The 20,991-nt window shown below is 42.4% G+C and overlaps 1 protein-coding gene across 1 annotated transcript in view; it reads right to left on the bottom strand.

Annotated features, from left to right (window-relative positions):
* Positions 1–19,758, bottom strand: part of LOC124000630 (ATP-sensitive inward rectifier potassium channel 12-like) — a 58,557-nt gene extending 38,799 nt beyond the window's left edge. The window contains exon 1 of the mRNA XM_046307150.1: positions 19,101–19,758. The gene's annotated coding sequence lies outside the window, so the exon portion shown is untranslated. The remainder of the gene's footprint in view (positions 1–19,100) is intronic.
* Positions 19,759–20,991: the final 1,233 nt, after the last annotated feature.

The following is a 20,991-nucleotide window of genomic DNA, read 5'->3' as shown; positions in this document are numbered from 1 at the left end:
TCTTATCCAGAGAGACTTGAGTGCATACATTTTCATACTGGTCCCCCATGGGTATAGAACCCACAACCCTGGCATTGCAAGTGCCATGCTCTACCAACTGAGCTACACAGGACCACGTTACAGGAATATCACTCTGAATATAAACAGCAACACCACCCCCATTGGCATTCGTGTCTCTTCTGAATTTGTGTCTCTTCTCTTCTGAACATCTTCTCTTCTGAAGATGTTGTAACCATGTATTGCTATCATCAAAGTATTATCTAATTGCATTTCAGAGATGTTCAGTATATGAATGTTATCTGTTACCAGCAAGTTAGCAATTTCATGAACCTTTCATGAACCTTTCTTAGGCTACATACAGTCAGGTCCATAAATGTTTGGACATTGACCAAGTTATTATTATTTTAGCTGTCTACCACAGCATATTGGAGTTTAAATTGGGTGGTGTGTGTGTTATTACCTCATTAGTTAATTTACAAGCAGACAAAAGGGCTAGAGTTGATTTCTATTGTTTCTATTGTTGCATTTGCATTTGGAGTCTGTTGCTGTTAACCCTCAATATGAAGTCCAAAGAGCTGTCACTGCCAGTGAAGCAAGGTTGGAAAATCTAAGCAAACCCATCAGCGAGATTGCAAAAACATTCGCTCTGGCCAAATCAACTATTTGGTACATTCTTAAAAAGAAATAACACACTGGTGAGCTCAGGGACACCAAAAGGCCCAGAAGACCACGGAAAACAACGGTGGTGGATGACAGAATAATTATTTCCCTGGTGAAGAAAAACCACTTCACAGGTGGCCAGATCAAAAACACCCTCTAGGAGGTAGGCGTATCTGTGTCAAAGTCAACAATCAAGAGAAGATCAGAGTAAATACAGAGGGTTTTTCACAATATGTAAACCATTGGTAAGCCTCAAAAACAACCAAATTAGAGTTTTTGCCCAAAAACATCTAAAAAAGGATGTACAGTTTTGGAACAACATCCTATGGACAGATGAGACAAAGATCAACTTGCACCTTAATAACGGGAAGAGAAGAGTATGGAGAAGGGACTGCTCATGATCCGAAGCATACCACCTCATCTGTGAATTATGGTGGAGGTAGTGTTATGGCGTGGGCATGTATGGTTGCCAATGGAACTGGTTCCCTTGTATTTATTGTTGATGTGACTGCTGACAAAAGCAGCAGGGTGAATTATCAAGTGTTTAGGGCTATATTATCTGCTCAGATTCAGCCAAATGCTTCAAACCTCTTTGGACGGCACTTCACAGTGCAGATGGACAATGACCCGATGCATACTGTGAAAGCAACCCAATACTTTTTTTAAGGCAAAGAAGTGGAAGGTTCTGCAATGGCCAAGTCATTCCCCTGAGCTGAATCCAATTGAGCATGCATTTCACTTGCTGAAGATAAAACTGAAGCCAAAATGCTCCAAGACAGCTGCAGTAAAGGCCTGGCAGAACACCACCAGGGAACAAACCCAGCATCTGGTGATGTCTGGTGGTTCCAGATTTCAGACAGTCATTGACAGCAAATGATTTCCTACCAAGTATTAAAAATCACATTTATTTATTTATTATGTTAGTTTGTCCAATTACTTTTGAGCCCCTAAAATGTAGGGTCTATGTATAAAAATGGTTGTTATTCCTACACGGTTCATACAATAATTTTGACAAAACCCTTAAATTAAAGATATAAGTCTACATTTAAATCGTATCTTGATTGCTTCCTTTCAAATCCATTGTGGTGGCGTACAGAGCCAAAATGATGGAAATGATGTCACTGTCGAAATACTTATGGACCTGACTGTATGTTAATGTGGGCACTTTTTTGTGATTCTCAATCGTTTTTATTGCTTTACTATGAGGCTTAGTAGAGGTAGACATGACAGTAATATTTATGTTGGAGCTGATAGTGCAGGGTGAATTGCACACAGTGGGCTTCCTACTAGGGCAAACCGCCTCATTGCTTACAGTATAACTCAAGTTCATAGGCACATGATTACTGCTGACAATAGTCATTGCATTGACAGGCATTCTGGGGAGTTAGAGGATCATACATTAGGTTACTTACATTATGACTTCACAACACCCCTGGGACAATGTACATTTGCAGCATACTACGACAACCCAGCGACACAATGGTAGGGATTAAGTGAGCAGGGCTTGAGTCACAGATAAATAATTGTCTCAACTCGGCCTTGAAATACGTGGACAAGGTCCAGGCACCAAGATGACTTGGATGGACTCTTTAAAAATTATGCTAACAGAGCTACAGTAGTCTTTTAGCCAGATGTGTAATGCCAGTAGCCTCCTTAATCTTTCTCAGCCGCGGCCCAGCGATGGTACAGGGCCTGACATAATTGGCCTATTTTTGGAGTCTTTCAAAGCTAGAATCAGTTCTCTAAAATCCAATTTCATTAGTTCCGATCTAACATTCCTAATGTAATTTGACCCCACATGAACTATGACAGCATGAACTATGACAGCATCAGCCCCCGGCAGCTGTCGTAGAACGGTAAGAAGCAGCCTTGTAATGTAATCATCCTCCAGGAAAGCACAGGGTTTTGGCCCCGGGAACCAAAATATTTTTTCACCATAGAGCTGCCAATGATGACAGCTGGTGAAATGGCAGAGGAGTTCCAGACATTTAATCGCCTCGAATGGTTTAAGAGGCCCCTTGAGTAGCCAGCCGTAGAGTCCATCATGGCTGATAAAGGGGCCGAAGTTCAGACACCCTCACAGTCTGATAAGGGGGGGAGCTGGGAAGATCTTAACCCGAGGTAGGATCCCACCTCCAAGGCCACAGGGATCCTTAATGTCTGGATTGGGCTTCGCAAAGCAAAATAAGCCTCGTTCATCATAGGCTTACAGCAACTGACATGTTGCCATTTATTTACTTAACTAGGCAAGTCAGTTAAGAACAAATTCTTACTTACAATGACAGCCTAGTAACAGTGGGTTAACATCACATTTTTCCTTGTCAGCTCAGGTATTCAATCTAGCAACTTTTCAGTTACTGGCCCAACACTCAAACCACTAGGCTACCTGCCATCCCATTGCTGGAGAATGTGATTGGAGCCTGTGGCATCCGCTAGGTCCTCTAAAAGTGTCAGTCCTGGTCTCCAGTGCGTCTCCTTGGGCCGGAGTACATGGCACCAGCCTTACGCATGGTGTCCCCGGTTCGCCAGCACAGCCCAGTGCGGGCTATTCCACCTCTCCACACTGGCCTGGCTACCGGGAGCATTCAACCAGGTAAAGTTGGGCAGGCTCGGTGCTAAAAATCTCCAGTGTGCCTGCACGGTCCGGTCTATCCAGTGCCACCTCCACGCACCAGCCCTCCGGTGGCAGCCCCCCGCACCAGGCTGTTTCTCCGTTTTCTGCCTACAGGTGTTCCCACCTGTCCAGTGCTGCTAGAGTCTCCCGTCTGTCCTGAGCTGCTAGAGTCTCCCGTCTGTCCTGAGCCGCCAGAGTCTCCCGTCTGTCCTGAGCCGCCAGAGTCTCTTGTCCTTACGCCAGTCTCCCGTCTGTCCTGGGCCGCCAGAATCTCCCCTCTGTCCTGAGCCGCCAGAGCTGCCAGTCTGTCCTGAGCCGCCAGAGCCGCCAGTCTGTCCTGAGCCGCCAGAGCCGCCAGTCTGTCCTGAGCTGCCAGAGCCACCAGTCTGTCCTGAGCCGCCAGAGCTGCCAGTCATCCAGGAGCCGCCAGAGCCGCCAGGAGCCGCCAGCCAGCCAGGAGCCTCCAGTGCCGCCAGCCAGCCAGGAGCCTCCAGAGCCGCCAGTCAGCCAGGAGCCGCCAGAGCCATCAGCCAGGAGCTGTCAGAGCCGTCAGTAAACCAGGAGCCACCAGCCAGCCAGGAGCTGTCAGAGCCGTCAGTCAGCCAGGAGCCGCCAGAACCGTCAGTCATCCAGGAGCCGCCAGAGCCGTCAGTTAACCAGGAGCCGCCAGCCAGCCAGGAGCTGCCAGAGCCATCAGTTAGCCAGGAGATGCCAGAGCCGTCAGCCAACCAGGAGCTGCCAGAGCTGTCAGTCAGCCAGGCGATGCCCGAATCGCCCTTCACTCCAGAGCTGCCGGAGTCTCTCACCTGTCTGGAGCTGCCGGAGTCTCCCGTCCGTCCGGCGCTGCCGGAATCTCCCGTCCATTTGGGACTCATGGCTAGGGTTCCCAGTCGGAGGTCGGCGGCGAGGGTCGGCGCTCATAAGAAGCCACGGGGGCGGTTGAGGAGGGGCCCCCCGTGGCTCTCCCCTATAGGTTCAGGTTTTGCGGCCGGGGGGGGGGGGGGGGGGGGGTACTGTCACATTCTGACCTTTATTTCCTTTGTTTTGTCTTTATTTAGTATGGTCAGGGCGTGAGTTGGGGTGGGCAGTCTGTTTGTTTTTCTATGTTTGGTCTCTGTTTCGGCCTAGTATGGTTCTCAATCAGAGGCATGTGTCGTTAGTTGTCTCTGATTGAGAATCATACTTAGGTAGCCTGTGTGTGTTTGTCGCCACATGGTACTGTTTCGGGTTGTTGTCGATTTCACGTTATCGTTTATTGTTTTTGTTCGAGTGTTCATTTGTCTTTATTAAAAACATTATGGACACTTTCCACACTGCATTTGGTCCGATCCTTACTCCTCTTCAGCAGAAGAGGAGATCTGCCGTTACAGTCCTGAATACAAGTCATTATGTTTGGGGCAAATTCAATACAACACATCACTAACTACCACTTTTCATATTTTCCACCATGGTGGTGGCTGCATCATGTTCTGGGTAGGCTTGTCATCAGCAAGGTCGAGGGAGTTTTTAAGGACAAAAATAAATGGAATTGAGGTAAGCACAGGCAAAATCCTCAAGGAAAATCTGTTTCAGTCTGCTTTCTAATAGACACTGGGAGGCAAATTCACCTTTCAGCAGGACAATAACCCAAAACACAAGGCCAAATATACACTGGAGTTTTGTACCAAGACGACATTGAATGTTCCTGATTGGCTTACATACAATTTGTGGATTAGTCAAGAGGTATGAATATTTTCTGAAGACACTGGAGTTGCACTGGAATTGCTTAACAATGAATGTTCCTAAGTGGTCTAGTTACAGTTTTGACGTAAATCGGCTTGAAAATCTATGGCAAAACTTGAAAATGTCTGTCTGACAATGATCAACAACCAACTTGACAGAACTTGAAGATTTTTTTAGAGAATAACGGGTCCCGCTTAAAATTACATGCAGCTTATAGAGGCATCATAAAGACATCCTAAATGTGTTACAAATCATCTATAACTGTATGCCATGATTTTTTATAAATGTTGCATAACTGTGAAACAACCACCAATGTCAAATGTGACATAACCCACTCTGACAAATATGGCATAAACTTGTGCTTTATAAAGGGTGGCAAAAGCACCACTTAATAAAGGGCCAATAAATCATATTAAACTGAGGATACACAACCCTATCATGGATATTGGTAGAGCATTGCAATGGCAGGATATTGGGTTCGATTCATGGGACCACCCATATGTTAAAATGTATTTACGCATGACTGTAAGTAGCTTTGGATAAAAGTGTCTGCAAAACTGTATATGTTATATTTCACTAACATATTCCTAGGATGGCCCAACCTCTTTCCCTCTTGGGTGCATAGACAATATTGGACCTGACCTCAACTTCCCCAAAATGCTGTGCTGCAGGATGACACACACTCTAAAGTGCAGTCATGCACAGCAAAATAAATGGTTGGTAGGGCCTTTTAAAATCTGCCTACTTCTTTTTTTTCCAAATTCCGTTTTCTTGGTTTCGTATTTCCAGGCTTCGGATTTCCGTCCATTTTTCTGGTTTACCCCATTTATTCAGACTCATTTAATAGAAAAACAACAACATTGGATTTATTTGTTCACAAGAATGCTTAAACCACATCAGGGGATGACTTTTGAAGTCAAAAGAAATGTAGATTTTTGAGTGTAGTTTCCCTTTAATTCAGTGAGCATGCCCAGCACTGTTGTTTGGCTAGCAGGTTTTCTGTAGTGCAGCAATCGCACATGTGATGTGATGCAGCCGCCAGTGGAATGGCTGGAGTAAAAGGTCAGCAACACTGTATTATTCAGAGCCCCATGAAATGACACCATGTATACAGTCTACAGACCCTACTGAGTATTCCCATACTTTTACTACTGCACCCAGAATAGTTCCTGCTCTATGCAGGGGGACAACTTTGGTTTTAGAAGTGGGGGAGCATATTTGTATTTTTGTTTGAATTCTCCAGTAGGATAAACACTCCAAACAGCCTACCCGACCGCTTGGAGGCGTCCGCATGGTCCTAAAGCACACCCGTGAGTCCTTTTGTATCCCACTCCAATGATAAAACTTGAGGACAAGGAGACATATATATATATATATATATATATATATATATATACAGTGGGGGGGGGAGTATTTAGTCAGCCACCAATTGTGCAAGTTCTCCCACTTAAAAAGATGAGAGAGGCCTGTAATTTCCATCATAGGTACACTTCAACTATGACAGACAAAATTAGATTTTCTTTCCCAGAAAATCACATTGTAGGGTTTTTTATGAATTTATTTGCAAATTATGGTGGAAAATAAGTATTTGGTCACCTACAAACAAGCAATATTTCTGGCTCTCACAGACCTGTAACTTCTTCTTTAAGAGGCTCCTCTGTCCTCCACTCGTTACCTGTATTAATGGCACCTGTTTGAACTTGTTATCAGTATAAAAGACACATGTCCACAACCTCAAACAGTCACACTCCAAACTCCACTATGGCCAAGACCTAAGAGCTGTCAAAGGACACCAGAAAATACATTGTAGACCTGCACCAGGCTGGGAAGACAATCTGCAATAGGTAAGCAGCTTGGTTTGAAGAAATCAACTGTGGGAGCAATTATTAGGAAATGGAAGACATACAAGACCACTGATAATCTCCCTCGATCTGGGGCTCCACGCAAGATCTCACCCCGTGGGGTCAAAATTATCACAAGAACGGTGAGCAAAAATCCCAGAACCACACGGGGGTACTTAGTGAATGACCTGCAGAGAGATGGGACCAAAGTAACACAGCCTACCATCAGTAACACACTACGCCGCCAGGGACTCAAATCCTGCAGTGCCAGAAGTGTCCCCCTGCTTAAGCCAGTACATGTCTAGGCCCGTCTGAAGTTTGCTAGAGAGCATTTGGATGATCCAGAAGAAGATTGGAAGATTGTCATATGGTCAGATGAAACCAAAATATAACCTTTTGGTAAAAACTCAACTCGTCGTGTTTGGAGTCGCATGCTGAGTTGCATCCAAAGAACACCATACCTACTGTGAAGCATGGGGCTGGAAACATCATGCTTTGGGGCTGTTTTTCTGCAAAGGGACCAGGACGACTGATCCGTGTAAAGAAAAGAATGAATGGGGCCATGTATCGTGAGATTTTGAGTGAAAACCTCCTTCCATCAGCAAGGGCATTGAAGATGAAACGTGGCTGGTTCTTTCAGCATGACAATGATCCCAAACACACCGCCCGGGCAACGAAGGAGTGGCTTCGTAAGAAGCATTTCAAGGTCCTGGAGTGGCCTAGCCAGTCTCCAGATCTCAACCCCATAGAAAATCTTTGGAGGGAGTTGAAAGTCCGTGTTGCCCAGCAACAGCCCCAAAACATCACAGCTCTAGAGGAGATCTGCATGGAGGAATGGGTCAAAATACCAGCAACAGTGTGTGAAAGCCTTGTGAAGACTTACAGAAAACGTTTGACCTCTGTCATTGCCAACAAAGGGTATTGAGATAAACTTTTGTTATTGACCAAATACTTATTTTCCACCATAATTTGCAAATAAATTCATTAAAAATCCTACAATGTGATTTTCTGGATTTTTTTTCTCATTTTTGTCTGTCTTAGTTGAAATGTACCTATGATGAAAATTACAGGCCTCTCTCATCTTTTTAAGTGGGAGACCTTGCACAATTGGTGGCTGACTAAATACTTTTTTGCCACACTGTATATATACAGTGAGTGAAAAATGTACTTGATCCCCTGCTGATTTTGTACGTTTGCCCACTGACGAAGAAATAATCCGTCTATAATTTTAATGGTAGGTTTATTTGAACAGTGAGAGACAGAATAACAACAAAAGAATCCAGAAAAAACGCATGTCAAAAATGTTATAAATTGATTTACATTTTAATAGGGAAATAATTATTTGACCCCTCTGCAAAACATGACTTAGTACTTGGTGGCAAAACCGTTGTTGGCATTCACAGAGGTCAGACATTTCTTGTAGTTGGCCACCAGATTTGCACACATCTCAGGAGGGATTTTGTCCCACTCCTCTTTGCAGATCTTCTCCAAGTCATTAAGGTTTCGAGGCTGACATTTGGCAACTTGAACCTTCAGCTCCCTCCACAGATTGTCTATGGGAATAAGGTCTGGAGACTGGCTAGGCCACTCCAGGACCTTAATGTGCTTCTTCTTGAGCCACTCATTTGTTGCCTTGGCCGTGTGTTTTGGGTCATTGTCATGCTGGAATACCCATCCACGACCCATTTTCAATGCCCTGGCTGAGGGAAGGAGTTTCTCACCCAAGATTTGACGGTACATGTCCCCGTCCATTGTCCCTTTGATCCGGTGAAGTTGTCCTGTCACCTTAGCAGAAAATCAACCCCAAAGCATAATGTTTCCACCTCCATGTTTGACGGTGGGGATGGTATTCTTGGGGTCATAGGCAGCATTCCTCCTCCACCAAACACGGCGAGTTGAGTTGATGCCAAAGACCTCCATTTTGGTCTCATCTGACCACAACCCTTTCACCCAGTTGTTCTCTGAATCATTCAGATGTTCATTGGCAAACTTCAGACGGGCATGTGTATGTGCTTTCTTGAGCAGGAGGACCTTGCGGGCGCTGCAGGATTTCAGTCCTTCATGGCGTAGTGTGTTACCAATTGTTTTCTTGTGTTACCCAGCTGCCTTGAGATCATTGACAAGATCCTCCCGTGTAGTTCTGGGCTGATTCCTCACCGTTCTCATGATCATTGCAACTCCGCGAGGTGAGATCTTGCATGGAGCCACAGGCAGAGTTAGATTGACAGTTCTTTTGTGTTTCCTCCATTTGCGAATAATCGCACCAACTATATTCACCTTCTCAACAAGCTACTTGGTGATGGTATTGTAGCCCATTCCAACATTGTGTAGGTCTATAATCTTGTCCCTGACATCCTTGGAGAGCTATGTGGTCTTGGCCATGGTGGAGAGTTTGGAATCTGAATGATTGATTGCTTCTGTGGACAGGTGTCTTTTATACAGGTAACACGCTGAGATAAGCGAAGGTAACACGCACCCTTTAAGAGTGTGCTCCTAATCTCAGCTCGTTACCAATATAAAAGACACCTGGGAGCCAGAAATCTTTCTGATTGAGAGGGGGTCAAATTCTTATTTCCCTCATTAAAATGCAAATCAATTTATAACATTTTTGACATGTGTTTTTCTGGATACTTTTGTTGTTATTCTGTCTCTCACTGCTCAAATACATTTATATTTATATATTGTATACATATGTATTGGAACATATTTTGAAACCCACATTGTTATGCAAATGTCACTTATATGAATAAAATATAAACAAATATAAATTACTGCTAATGCTTAGACAAGTTTTCATATATCATGAATGGTTATTGACACTTTTCTAATACTACGTGAAGGCTTTCATTTTGAACTTTTCCAAAATTCCTGACCAGGAAGTAGTTTCTTAGTGTCGCTAACAATAATCTGCTATTGTGCTGCCACTGGACAGCGAAAAACAGATAAGTTAACTTTTATTTATTGTAATTTAAATGAGTTTGTAGTAGTTAAGTGTTGAGTTAGATTACTTACTGTAGCTACCTCAATCGTTGTTTCAAATAATTTCAGTGACTTCACAGTATTCCTATCTAGCTCAGCAAAATACAAATCCCGCTAAATACAGCTATGTCTCATAGTCACATCATGAGATTTGTAAATGAAAGAGGAATATAATAATACTAATTGAATGGAGTTTCCCAGCTTCCCATGCACTGTAGAGTTTCTGGCGCAGCACAGAAATGCGCTTATCCAGATGATGTGACAAAGGCATTTCCTAACAGACCTGCTAACATTCTTTATTGTTACTTTAAGGTTGGAACCAACATGCAATACCTCCAGCAGGAAGAGATGCAAGAACCATTTGTCCTCCAGCTCAGGGACAAGCTACATTATCCACAGTCCTGTGTAATGTTCCATGTACACTATATTACCAAAAGTATGAGCACACCTGCTCGTTGAACACCTCATTACAAAATCATTGGCATTAATATGGAGGTGGTCTCCCTTTATCTGCAACAACAGCCTTCACTCTTCTGGGAAGGCTTTCCATTAGATGTTAGAACATTGCTGCGGGGACTTGCTTCCATTCAGTCACAAGAGCATTAGTGAGGTCGGGCACTCATGTTGGACGGTTAGACCTGGCTCGTAGTTCGCGTTCCAATTCATCCCAAAGTTGTTCAATGGGGTTGATGTCAGGGCTCTGTGCAGGCCAGTCAAGCTTTTCCACAACGATCTCGACAAATCATTTCTGGACGGACCTCGCTTTGTGCATGGGGGCATTGTCATGCTGAAACAGGAAAGAGCATGAAGATTTCCCTTCACTGGAACTCAGGGGCCGAGCCCCAACCATGAAAAACAGCCCCAGACCATTGTTCCTCCTCCCCCAAACCTTACAGTTGGCGCAATACATTTGGGCAGGTAGTGTTCTCCTGGCATCCGCCAAACCTAGATTCGTCTGTCGGACTGCCAGATGGCGAAGAGTGATTCATCACTCCAGAGAACACATTTCCACTGCGTCAGAGTCCAATGGCGGTGAGCTTTACACCACTCCAGCTGACGCTTGGCATTGCGCATGGACATCTTAGGCTTGTGTGCGGCTGCTCGGCCATGGAAACCCATTTCATGACGCTCCCGACTAACAGTTATTGTGCTGAAGTTGCTTCCAGAGCCAGTTTGGAACTCGGTAGTGAGTGTTGCAACCGAGAACAGGCAATTTTTATGCGTTACACACTCCAGCACTCGGCGGTCCCGTTCTGTGAGCTTGTGTGGCCAACCACTTTGAGGCTGAGATGTTGTTGCTCCTAGACATTTCCACTTCACAATAACAGCACTTACGGCTGACCGGCAGCTCTAGCTAGGCATAAATGTTAAGAGGTAACTTGTTGGAAATGTGGCATCCTATGACGGTGCCACGTTGAAAATCACTGAGCTCTTCAGCAAGGTTATTCTACTTCCAATGTTTGTCTATAGAGATTGCATGGCTGTGTGCTCGATTTTCTACACCTGTCAGCAACCTTGTGGCTGACATAGCCAAAACCACACATTTTAAGGGAGTCCACATAATTGTGTATATATAGTGTAATTGCATTACTGGACTTTTTGAAACGTAATGTTTTTGTATTTTTTTCAGTTCTGCCCACACATTTTCTATGGGATTGAGGTCAGGGCTTTGTGATAGGGACTCCAATACCTTGACTTTGTTGTCCTTAAGCCATTTTGCCACAACTTTGGAAGTATGCTTGGGGTCATTGTCCATTTGGAAGATCCATTTGCGACCAAGCATTAACTGCCTGACCGATGTCTTGAGATGTTGCTTCAATATATCCACGTAATTCTCCTCCTCGTGATGCCATCTATTTTGTGAAGTGCACCAGTTCCTCCTGCAGCAAAGCACCCCCACAACATGATGCTGCCACCCCCGTGCTTCACAGTTGCGATGGTGTTCTTCTGTTTGCAAGCCTCCCCCTTTTTCCTCCAAACATTACGATGGTCATTATGACCAAACAGCTGTATTTTTGTCTCATCAGACCAGAGGACATTTCTCCAAAAAGTATGATCTTTGTCCCCATGTGCATTTGCAAACCGTAGTCTGGCTTTTTATGGCAGTTTTGGAGCAGTGGCTTCCTTGCTGAGCAGCCTTTCAGGTTACGTCGATATAGGACTTGTTTTACTGTGGATATAGATGCTTTTGTACCTGTTTCCTCCAACATCTTCAAAGGGTCCTTTGCTGTTGTTCTGGGATTGAAATGCACTTTGCGCACCAAAGTATGTTCATCTCTTGGAGACAGAACGCGTCTCCTTGCTGAGCGGTATGACGGCTGCGTGGCCCCATGGTGTTTATACTTGGGTACTATTGTTTGTACCGATGAACGTGGTTCCTTCAGGCGTTTGGAAATTGCTTCCAAGGATGAAGCAGACTTGTGGAGGTCTACAATTTTTTTTCTGATGTCTTGGCTGATTTCTTTTGATTTTCCCATGATGTCTAGCAATGAGGCACTGAGTTTGAAGGTAGGCCTTGAAATACATCCACAGATACACCTCCAATTGACTTAAATTAGTAAATTAGTCAATCAGAAGCTTCTAAAGCAATGACATAATTTTCTGGATTTTACATCACTTTTATAAGCTAAACATAATTTAAAGAGGGACCGAATAGGGTCCAAATATTATGGAATCCAAGTGTGCAACACTCTTAGACTTACCCAGAAAGACTAACAGCTGTAATCGCTGCCAAACATGTATTGACTCAGGGTGTTGAATACTTATCAAATTAAGATATATTACAGTTTTAATTTTCTTAATTGTTTTACAAATGTTAAAATTGTTCTTCTACTTAGACATTATTTTGTGTAGGTCGCTAACAAAGTTTTAATCCATTTTATCCCATTTTGTAACACAACAAAATGTAAAAAAAATGTAAAGGGGCGTCAATACTTTCTGAAGGTACTATCTCTTCCAAAGTAAGATTGATAAGTGATGAGACACTCGTTATGCTTTGTCAACACAAATGGCATCCTATTCCCTATTTAGTGCACTACTTTAGGAAATAGGGTGCTATTTGTCATCACACCCCACCACTAGCCAGATGCTCTTTGCACGTAGTTCATAGCTTGGAAGAATCATTGTCTACATAATTGGGTTTCCCACCGCCGTGCACCGAAACCTGATTGATTCGTTAGCAAGGCGCTTGTGACTCCGATACAGCCAGCTGGTGTTGGAAGCTGGCAGGTTTGGGGCAGAAACAAACTGTGAAACGGGAGGGAGGGAGAGGTGGAAGGGTGGAAAGGGGTTTACATGTGTGCCCTGCTATTGCTGTAAACTAAGAGGGAAAGAGAGCACAGAGCTGGTCTTGGTATGGTGTCGGATGGTGGTGGTGATGACAGACAGCAACAGAACAGACACTAATTTAACTGTCCAAACAACTGTCCAAAAAGTACACGTACTGTACACGTTCTATTAAACATGGTGAAATATGAAGTGGCACACTCATTAAATGTTAATTGTATGAAACAGACACAGACATTTTTACAATGATTTTAAATTCTGTGAAGGTCTCAGAAATATTTGGATGCTGTATGTAAAATGAATTCCACTTACATTTGTATCTGAAAAATCTGTCAAGTAAATACTTGTCTATTCGATGTAGAAATCATTATGTACAGTCATTTGATTGATATTGCAACTGCCACTGTAAATGAAAGACAATTAGAACAGCTCATGGGGTAAGTTTTGCCCTGAATCAGACTCCAAATAAACCACCTTGTTGATCTCAAGCTATACAGTGATTCAGTAATCACACATTTTTTTTTACCAGATGATCAACTAAAACTACAAAGTACAATAAATGACCAAATGTAAGCATGGCTGTTTCTGTTGATCCATTCATTTTAACTGAATCCCCATTCAGACCAGCTGACACCTAGGAATAGAGAAAGGCTTATATATTTTTTATTGAACCTTTATGTAACAAGGTCAACTAAGAATAAATTATTATTTACAAGGAAGGCCTACCCCAGCCAAACCCTTCCCCGGACAACATTGGGGTAATTGTGCAACGCTCAATAGGACTCCCAATCACAGTCGGTTGTGATACAGCATGGAACAGCCTCGAACCAGAGTCTGTGGTGACACCTCTAGCAGTGAGATGCAGTGCCTTAGTCCTCTGCGCCACTCGGGAGCCACAATATGATTGGACCTGAACACGTGTGTATTACAGGACACATAGTACTGGTACATGGCATTTTCAGGTACTTATTTCAACTTCTGATGTAACTAACAACCATTTGCTTATTTCAGTGATCAAACAAAATAGTTGTGAGTGAGTAATAAGAATATTTGGCAAAGAAACATTGTATATTGTAAAATATCCATAATACCAAGTTTAGTAGGCTGTCATTCTGCTGGGTGGTAGGGTAGCCTTGTGGTTAGAGGCGTTGGAATAGTAACCGAAAGGTTGCAAGTTTGAATCCCCGAGCTGACAAGGTACAAATCTGTTGTTCTGTCCCTGAAAAGGCAGTTAACCCACTGTTCCTAGGCTGTCATTGAAAATAAGAATTTGTTCTTAACTGACTTGCCTAGATGCAAAATAAAGGTAAAATATAAATTTTAAAAAATAGTGGGAAAAAATGCATGATACATCAACTTTATTTTGATTATTCATCTTTCAACGAGCTAAACAAAAAAAATATGTATTGTTATTTACTCAAAACTTTTGGATCTGCCATTTATATAGGATTGGTTAAAACATGCTAATAATGGTCCTCTGAGTATTTCAAAAAAAGTTTGGTGTACCTCCACTGGTATGCCATCCAGCCCTGGAGTTTTCCCAGACATAAAGGCATTAATTGCATCAAGAAGTTCCTCCTCTGTAATTTGGCCTTCACATGAGTCTTTCTGTACAGATATTAATTATACATTATTAATATAAATAAAATCCATACAATTAGCTTCGGTTAGTGGAGATGGAGGAGACTGAAACGAAAAGTACTTTACTTTCTCTTTCAAAATATTGTTCAGTGAATCATGAGTGACTCCATCATTTGGAAGAAGTTTCAGCAACAAAAAAAATTGGTGGCATTTCTATGTTGAAGATTTAAAAAGAATTTGGTGCATTTTCCCCCATATTCCATCCAGTTCGCTTTATTTTTCATAATATATTACACTGTATCTTTGTTGAATAAGTTCCTCCATTCATTTTTGTTGGTAGCCTCTGTCCTAGTTAAAAACAAGTTATCATCCAGTAGGTTTTGATTCAATTTCCAATGTTCTCGCCGACGTGGAAATTCTGGAAGAGTAATATGTATGCCAAGCATGTGATGGTCCGACCGCATTCTGTCTCCAATCAATACTTTTAAAACTTTTGGTGCCAGAAAGGAACGACATAAGAAAGTCATCAAGATGACTAGCTTGTTTAAGCCTCCTCCATGTATATCTCACTAGGTCAGGGTATTTAAGCCTCCATATATCCACTAATTCCAATATATCCATGACATTCATGATTTCCTTAAATGCCTGAGAGTGATAGTTTGTAGTATGATTTCCTTTACAGTTCATAAAGGTATCTAAAACCGTATTATAATCTCCCACCAAAATAATGGAGCCTTGTGTTGCTTTTAGGGTTGATACATTTTCAAAGAAGCATGGCTCATTATTATTTAGACCGTATAGGTTAATAAGCCATATCTGTTCATGGTCCAATAACATATTTAAAATCATCCATCTACCTTGAGGATCTGTTTGGACAATTTGCACATTTGGATCAAAATTACTGTTGATTAAGATCATCACCCCTTTTGAATTTCTTTACACCAGTCCTTTTTTTCCACAAAACTTCATCTAAAATTGTTGAATGAGTTTCCTGTAAACAATAGATACTATATTCCTTCTATTTTATCCAGGTAAATACTGATCTTCTTTTCTTATTATCTGCTAAGCCATTACAATTATAACTGGCTATACTTATTTCACCAATTACCATAATGAGATACAAGTTTCAATTAGATTTATCATAATATATGTTTGTAAACGTACCATTAAAAAGTAACATGATGATTGAGTGTCTATATAGCTGTACCATGATATTTGTATTGCTACTAAATAAACTCCAATTGGTCCCCACTATTCCACCCGCTAAAACCCCTCCTCATCCCGAGTTGGGTTGACATCACAATGACCGACAGACCACCCTTAACCCCCCGGATCCCATGGCCCTGGAGAGACCGTGACCATCCTTCGAAAGACCACACAGTGCCACCCACAGAACAGAAGCAGATCAACCGCCAAAAGCATTTCCATTGCCCTCACCTCCATTTGTATTATATATAACTATTAAAAAATACATGTATTTTAAAAAATCCTGTTTCTCTTCATTTCCATTAGCTATTCATATTTGTAGTAATCTAGGCAGTTTATGTAAAGGTTTGTTAACTCTTACCAGTATTACAAAATTACATTTAGAAAGCAATTATTATTTTTGTGATTCATCCTATATTGTCCCTAACATCTAACATACACACTGACACACCCACACAAACACTCAGACACTCATATACACTCAACCCCTTTCCCTCACAAACAACCATACACTCAGATGCTAAGCAGTTGCACCATCACCGAGCCCATCTCAAGTGTATATAGGTTCAGAATTTTTGTGAAATAGCACAGCTACAAATGTATGGAACATAGAAATCAAAGTGGATGGACATCAGAAACAGAGGAAGGCCAGGACTAAAAACAAACAAGATATATCTATTGTAAAATAAATTGTGTCTATAAAATGTGTATAGTATGTATAAGCTGAAAGCAGAAGCCTAAGTGTTATTGTTTATTAGTTTACCCCAATTGGGGGAGCGGTGGTAGGGTTTGTGGGGAATAATAAAGGAAGGTATATTGTAAAAAAACTGTGTATGTGTATATATGTATATATATATGTGGGTATGTACATATAGGTGTATATGTATGAATGTTTATATATATATGAATGAAAGAATGACGAATGAATGAATGAAATTTTATTTTGGTGTCAAATCGCCAATTGGCAACCCATACCTATGGGATTAATTGGCACATAAACAAGCTCTTCTAGGCAGAGTTCCTCTGTCCAGTGTCTGTGTTTTTTTGCCCATCTTAATCTTTTCTTCTTATTGGTCAGTCTGACATATGGCTTTTTCTTTGCAACTTTGCCTAGAAAGCCAGTGCCCCGGAGTCGCCACTTCACTGTTGACGTTGAGACTAGTGTTTTGCGCATACTATTTCATTAATTCGTTATGTCCTTTCCTCTTTCATTTCACCACAATACTCACCTGTTTTAATATGCAGAGAGACAACATCCCTTATCTTACCTGTGCACATAGCGATCTCTTGCTAGGTAGGTTATATATAATATATCTCTCACATACGAATTCACCCTTAATCAAACAAAAGGCTCTCAATTTGGGTTTATAATTAATCACCTCCACCCATTTTATTTCATATTGCATCAACAGTTGTTTTGTAATCACATCTATGTCTCCCTTAATTCGGTTTTCATACAGATATTCACAGTCAGACTGTTGAAAAAGGTCAGACATTTCAGTTGCCCAGGCTCCCACTATGGGTAGATCCCATTGAAAAACTTTACTAGCTATTCTGGCAGTTGGCATTCCAAAGTCCATTCATGCACACCTTCCATCTCACCTATATGTATGTGGGTATGTGTATGTACACTATGTATATATATATATATATATATATATATAAACTGTACCCCAAAAAGATATGGGGGATTGGAAATGATGCAGACAATTACATTGATGGAAGCAACAATCTATCTGTAATATTAAAGCTGATCCATCCCCTATGTTTAAAATAAATGAATATATATATGTAGGGGCCTCCCGGGTGGCGCAGTGGTCTAAGGTACTTCATCACAGTGCTAGCTGTGCCACCAGAGACTCTGGGGTTGAGCCCAGGCTCTGTCGCAGCCAGATGCGACCGGAAGGTCCATGGGGCGACGCACAATTGGCCTAGCGTCGTCCGGGTTAGGGAGGGTTTGGCATGTAGGGATATCCTTGTCTCATTGTTCACTAGCGACTCCTGTGGCGGGCCGGGCGCAATGCACGCTGACCAGGTCGCTAGGTGCATGGTGTTTCCTCCGACACATTGGTGCGGCTGGCTTCCGGGTTGGATGCGCGCTGTGTTAAGAAGCAGTGCAGCTTGGTTGGGTTGTGTTTCGGAGGACGCATAGCTCTCGACCTTTGTCTCTCACGAGCCTGTACGGGAGTTGTAGCGATGAGACAAGATTGGATACAATTGGATACCACGAAATTGGGGAGAAAAAGGGGGTAAAATTAAAAATATATATGTATAAAACATGTAAAATATATACATACTGATCCAAAACCGTGAACTATTCAATAATGTTCTTCCTGGGAGAAATTATTATTTTGAAAATGTTCAATTGATATAATGTTCAATTGATATATATATCGAACGGCAGGTAGCCTAGTTGTTAGAGTGTTGGACTAGTAACTGAAAGGTTGCAAGATCGAATCCCTGAGCTGACAAGGTAAAAATCTCTCGTTCTGTCCCTGAACAAAGCAGTTAACCCACTGTTCCTAGGCCGTCATTGAAAATAAGAATTTGTTCTTAACTGACTTGCCTAGTTAAATAAAGGTAAAATATATATATTTACTTATTAGCTAGATAATGATTGACTTTGAAACATTGATTCCTGGTGCAATTGTCTGGACTGTTTAGTGAGAGGAAAATGACTCTCTTTACTAATAGCCTAGATTAAGGTACCTATATTTGAGTATGAATTCAAGCTATCTACTCCTCAACGGTCTCATCAGTGTGTTCCCATTAGACCCATGCAGGTTCAGTTTTAGAACAGCTTAAGCATTAACATGTTGCCCCAGGTTCAATTCGTTATGTCCCAGATGTACAGCAGGTTGGGAGCAGGTAGAAAACGTCATCTGTACCAGCTGGTGTGTTTCACACCGTAGCTGCACAATACAGTTTCTAGGATGCCAGCGGCGAACCATACCAGAGATATTAATATCCATACCGTTCTCTTAGACTCCTCTCTGACCCTTTCCGGCCCTCAAAACAATATGTATGATTATAAATGTGTATTTCTGTACAACAACTGTTATTTTAACAGAGAATGTAGGCTACATCCAAAATGTCAGTTGTCAGATTTTCAGGGTAATGAATCTGCACTAGACAGCTGTTGAAGAAAGAGGTGGTGAATTCATTCCTTCACAGGTGTCAATCAATGCCAGTCTGATAGTCCAGCTGCTTACCTTGTGATGTGATGATCCCTATTTGTTCAAGTTAAAGTTCCCTTTCTTCAACTGTTCTAGAACAGAGTTACAGAGATTTCCACAGAGGTTTTCCAGTTCCCCTTCTGCTCGCTAAGGTTCTTTAGCCAAACTGTAGCATGTTCTCTGCTGGGTTCTGGCTAATTCTCTTCAGATCCTTTATGGGTAGAACCACTCCATCCGAGTGAGGCAGAACCGGAAAAACCCGCTGAGCTTCTTCATCTCGATTGGTCCTGGTCGTCAATAGTCTCTTTCTCCGTTCAGGAAAAGTGTCTGCACAACACACCACCAACGCAGTGACAGGACAGGGACCGTACCGCTGCACAACACACCACCTGTTCCAGCAAGACGCACTCGATAGGTGCTCTCGTTTTCAGAAATAGATAGATGGGAAAATTGGGAAGGAAATTAGCCCTTCGCAAATGACCAGAACCCCCAAAGGTAACATTTCTAGGTAACAATTTTCTGGGAAAAGAAGCATGATATTCCGGTCTGAATGATCTTTGGGGATCTCTCTCTCTCCCTCTCTCTCTCTGGAGGGGTCCACTTGTTTAAATCAACGTTTTCCCCAACCTTGTCCAATCCACACAGTCACCCTCTCTTCTTTCTCTGTCTCTCGCTCTTTCTCTCTATCTCTGCTATCTGATCCAGGTCTGCTGCAGTTCTATCTCTCGCTCACTCACTGTTGATCACTGCCCCCTCTCTCTCTCTCTCTCTCTCTCTCTCTCTCTCTCTCTCTCTCTCTCTCTCTCTCTCTCTCTCTCTCTCTCTCTCTCTCTCTCTCTCTCTTTCCGTCTGTGTCACTGTAGTTGGCATTTTTAGACTATGCGCTTGTCCGTTCCCGAAGAACTGCGTTGGCACTGAGATGCAGCCTGATGCTCAGTGTACACACAAACAACTGAATGCACATTAAGTAACACACATTTTCAACAACCTTGACACCATACATAAACATATTAATTATAATATTGCAGAGTCCAAAACATACACAAGTTTACACACATAAAATACACACATACACACACAATCCATTACCTGCACTACCTGTTGGTGTAGTCATGAATGTGTTGGTTGATTTCTTGTTGCCAGTCTTAACTTACATAGATTGCTGATGTTTGTTTGTGTGAGTGTGTGTGCATGCGTATGTGTGCATGCCTGTGCGTGCGTATATGCGTTTGTGTTACGCCGCCACCTTGAAAACTGTCTCGGGGTTAAGGTGGTGTAGTCTTGTCCTTTTAATACTTACAGTAATCAAACAAGAGGGGTTGCGCCATAATTCTCAGTGCTGTATGAAAGTGAGTGAGTGTCTGTAAGTGTGTGCGTGTGCATGGGTGTGTGCCAACCCCCCCCCCCCTGTGTCGTCTGTCCGCCCCCACCGCCTTCCTCTTCACCCCCTGTCCGGGCAATCCCTGTGGATGATCTGACCTTTCTGGCTCATTGGGGAGTGTTTGGGAGGTGAGGCTATATCCCAAATAAAAATGTATCCACAATTGTTACACAACCCACCCCTTACATAAGAGTGAGTTGAAATGCTGGAGAGCACAACACCAGCTAGAATACAGTAAGGTTTCACGTACAATATTGGACCTGAAAAAGTGTGGCAGTAAACAGCATTGCAATTACAATTCTTGTGTCAGCTAACATTATGAGAGTCAAGTGAATTGTAATATTGAAATCACAAGAATTGGCAATGCTATTACATTTACGAATTCACTGGCGAATGTAGAGCATTTATGAAATGCGCGTCATGGATGATAAACCATCATGTATGTTTTGAGATTTGATGGGGGGCAAGAAAGAGGTGTTTTCCCGAAATTGGAAATACGGTTTTAGTGGGGGCACAGATTTGTCTTAGTCATTAACACACATACAC

The sequence above is a fragment of the Oncorhynchus gorbuscha genome, linkage group LG16 (assembly GCF_021184085.1).
Source record: "Oncorhynchus gorbuscha isolate QuinsamMale2020 ecotype Even-year linkage group LG16, OgorEven_v1.0, whole genome shotgun sequence".
NCBI lineage: Eukaryota > Metazoa > Chordata > Actinopteri > Salmoniformes > Salmonidae > Oncorhynchus > Oncorhynchus gorbuscha.
This window is presented reverse-complemented; position numbering and strand designations above follow the sequence as displayed.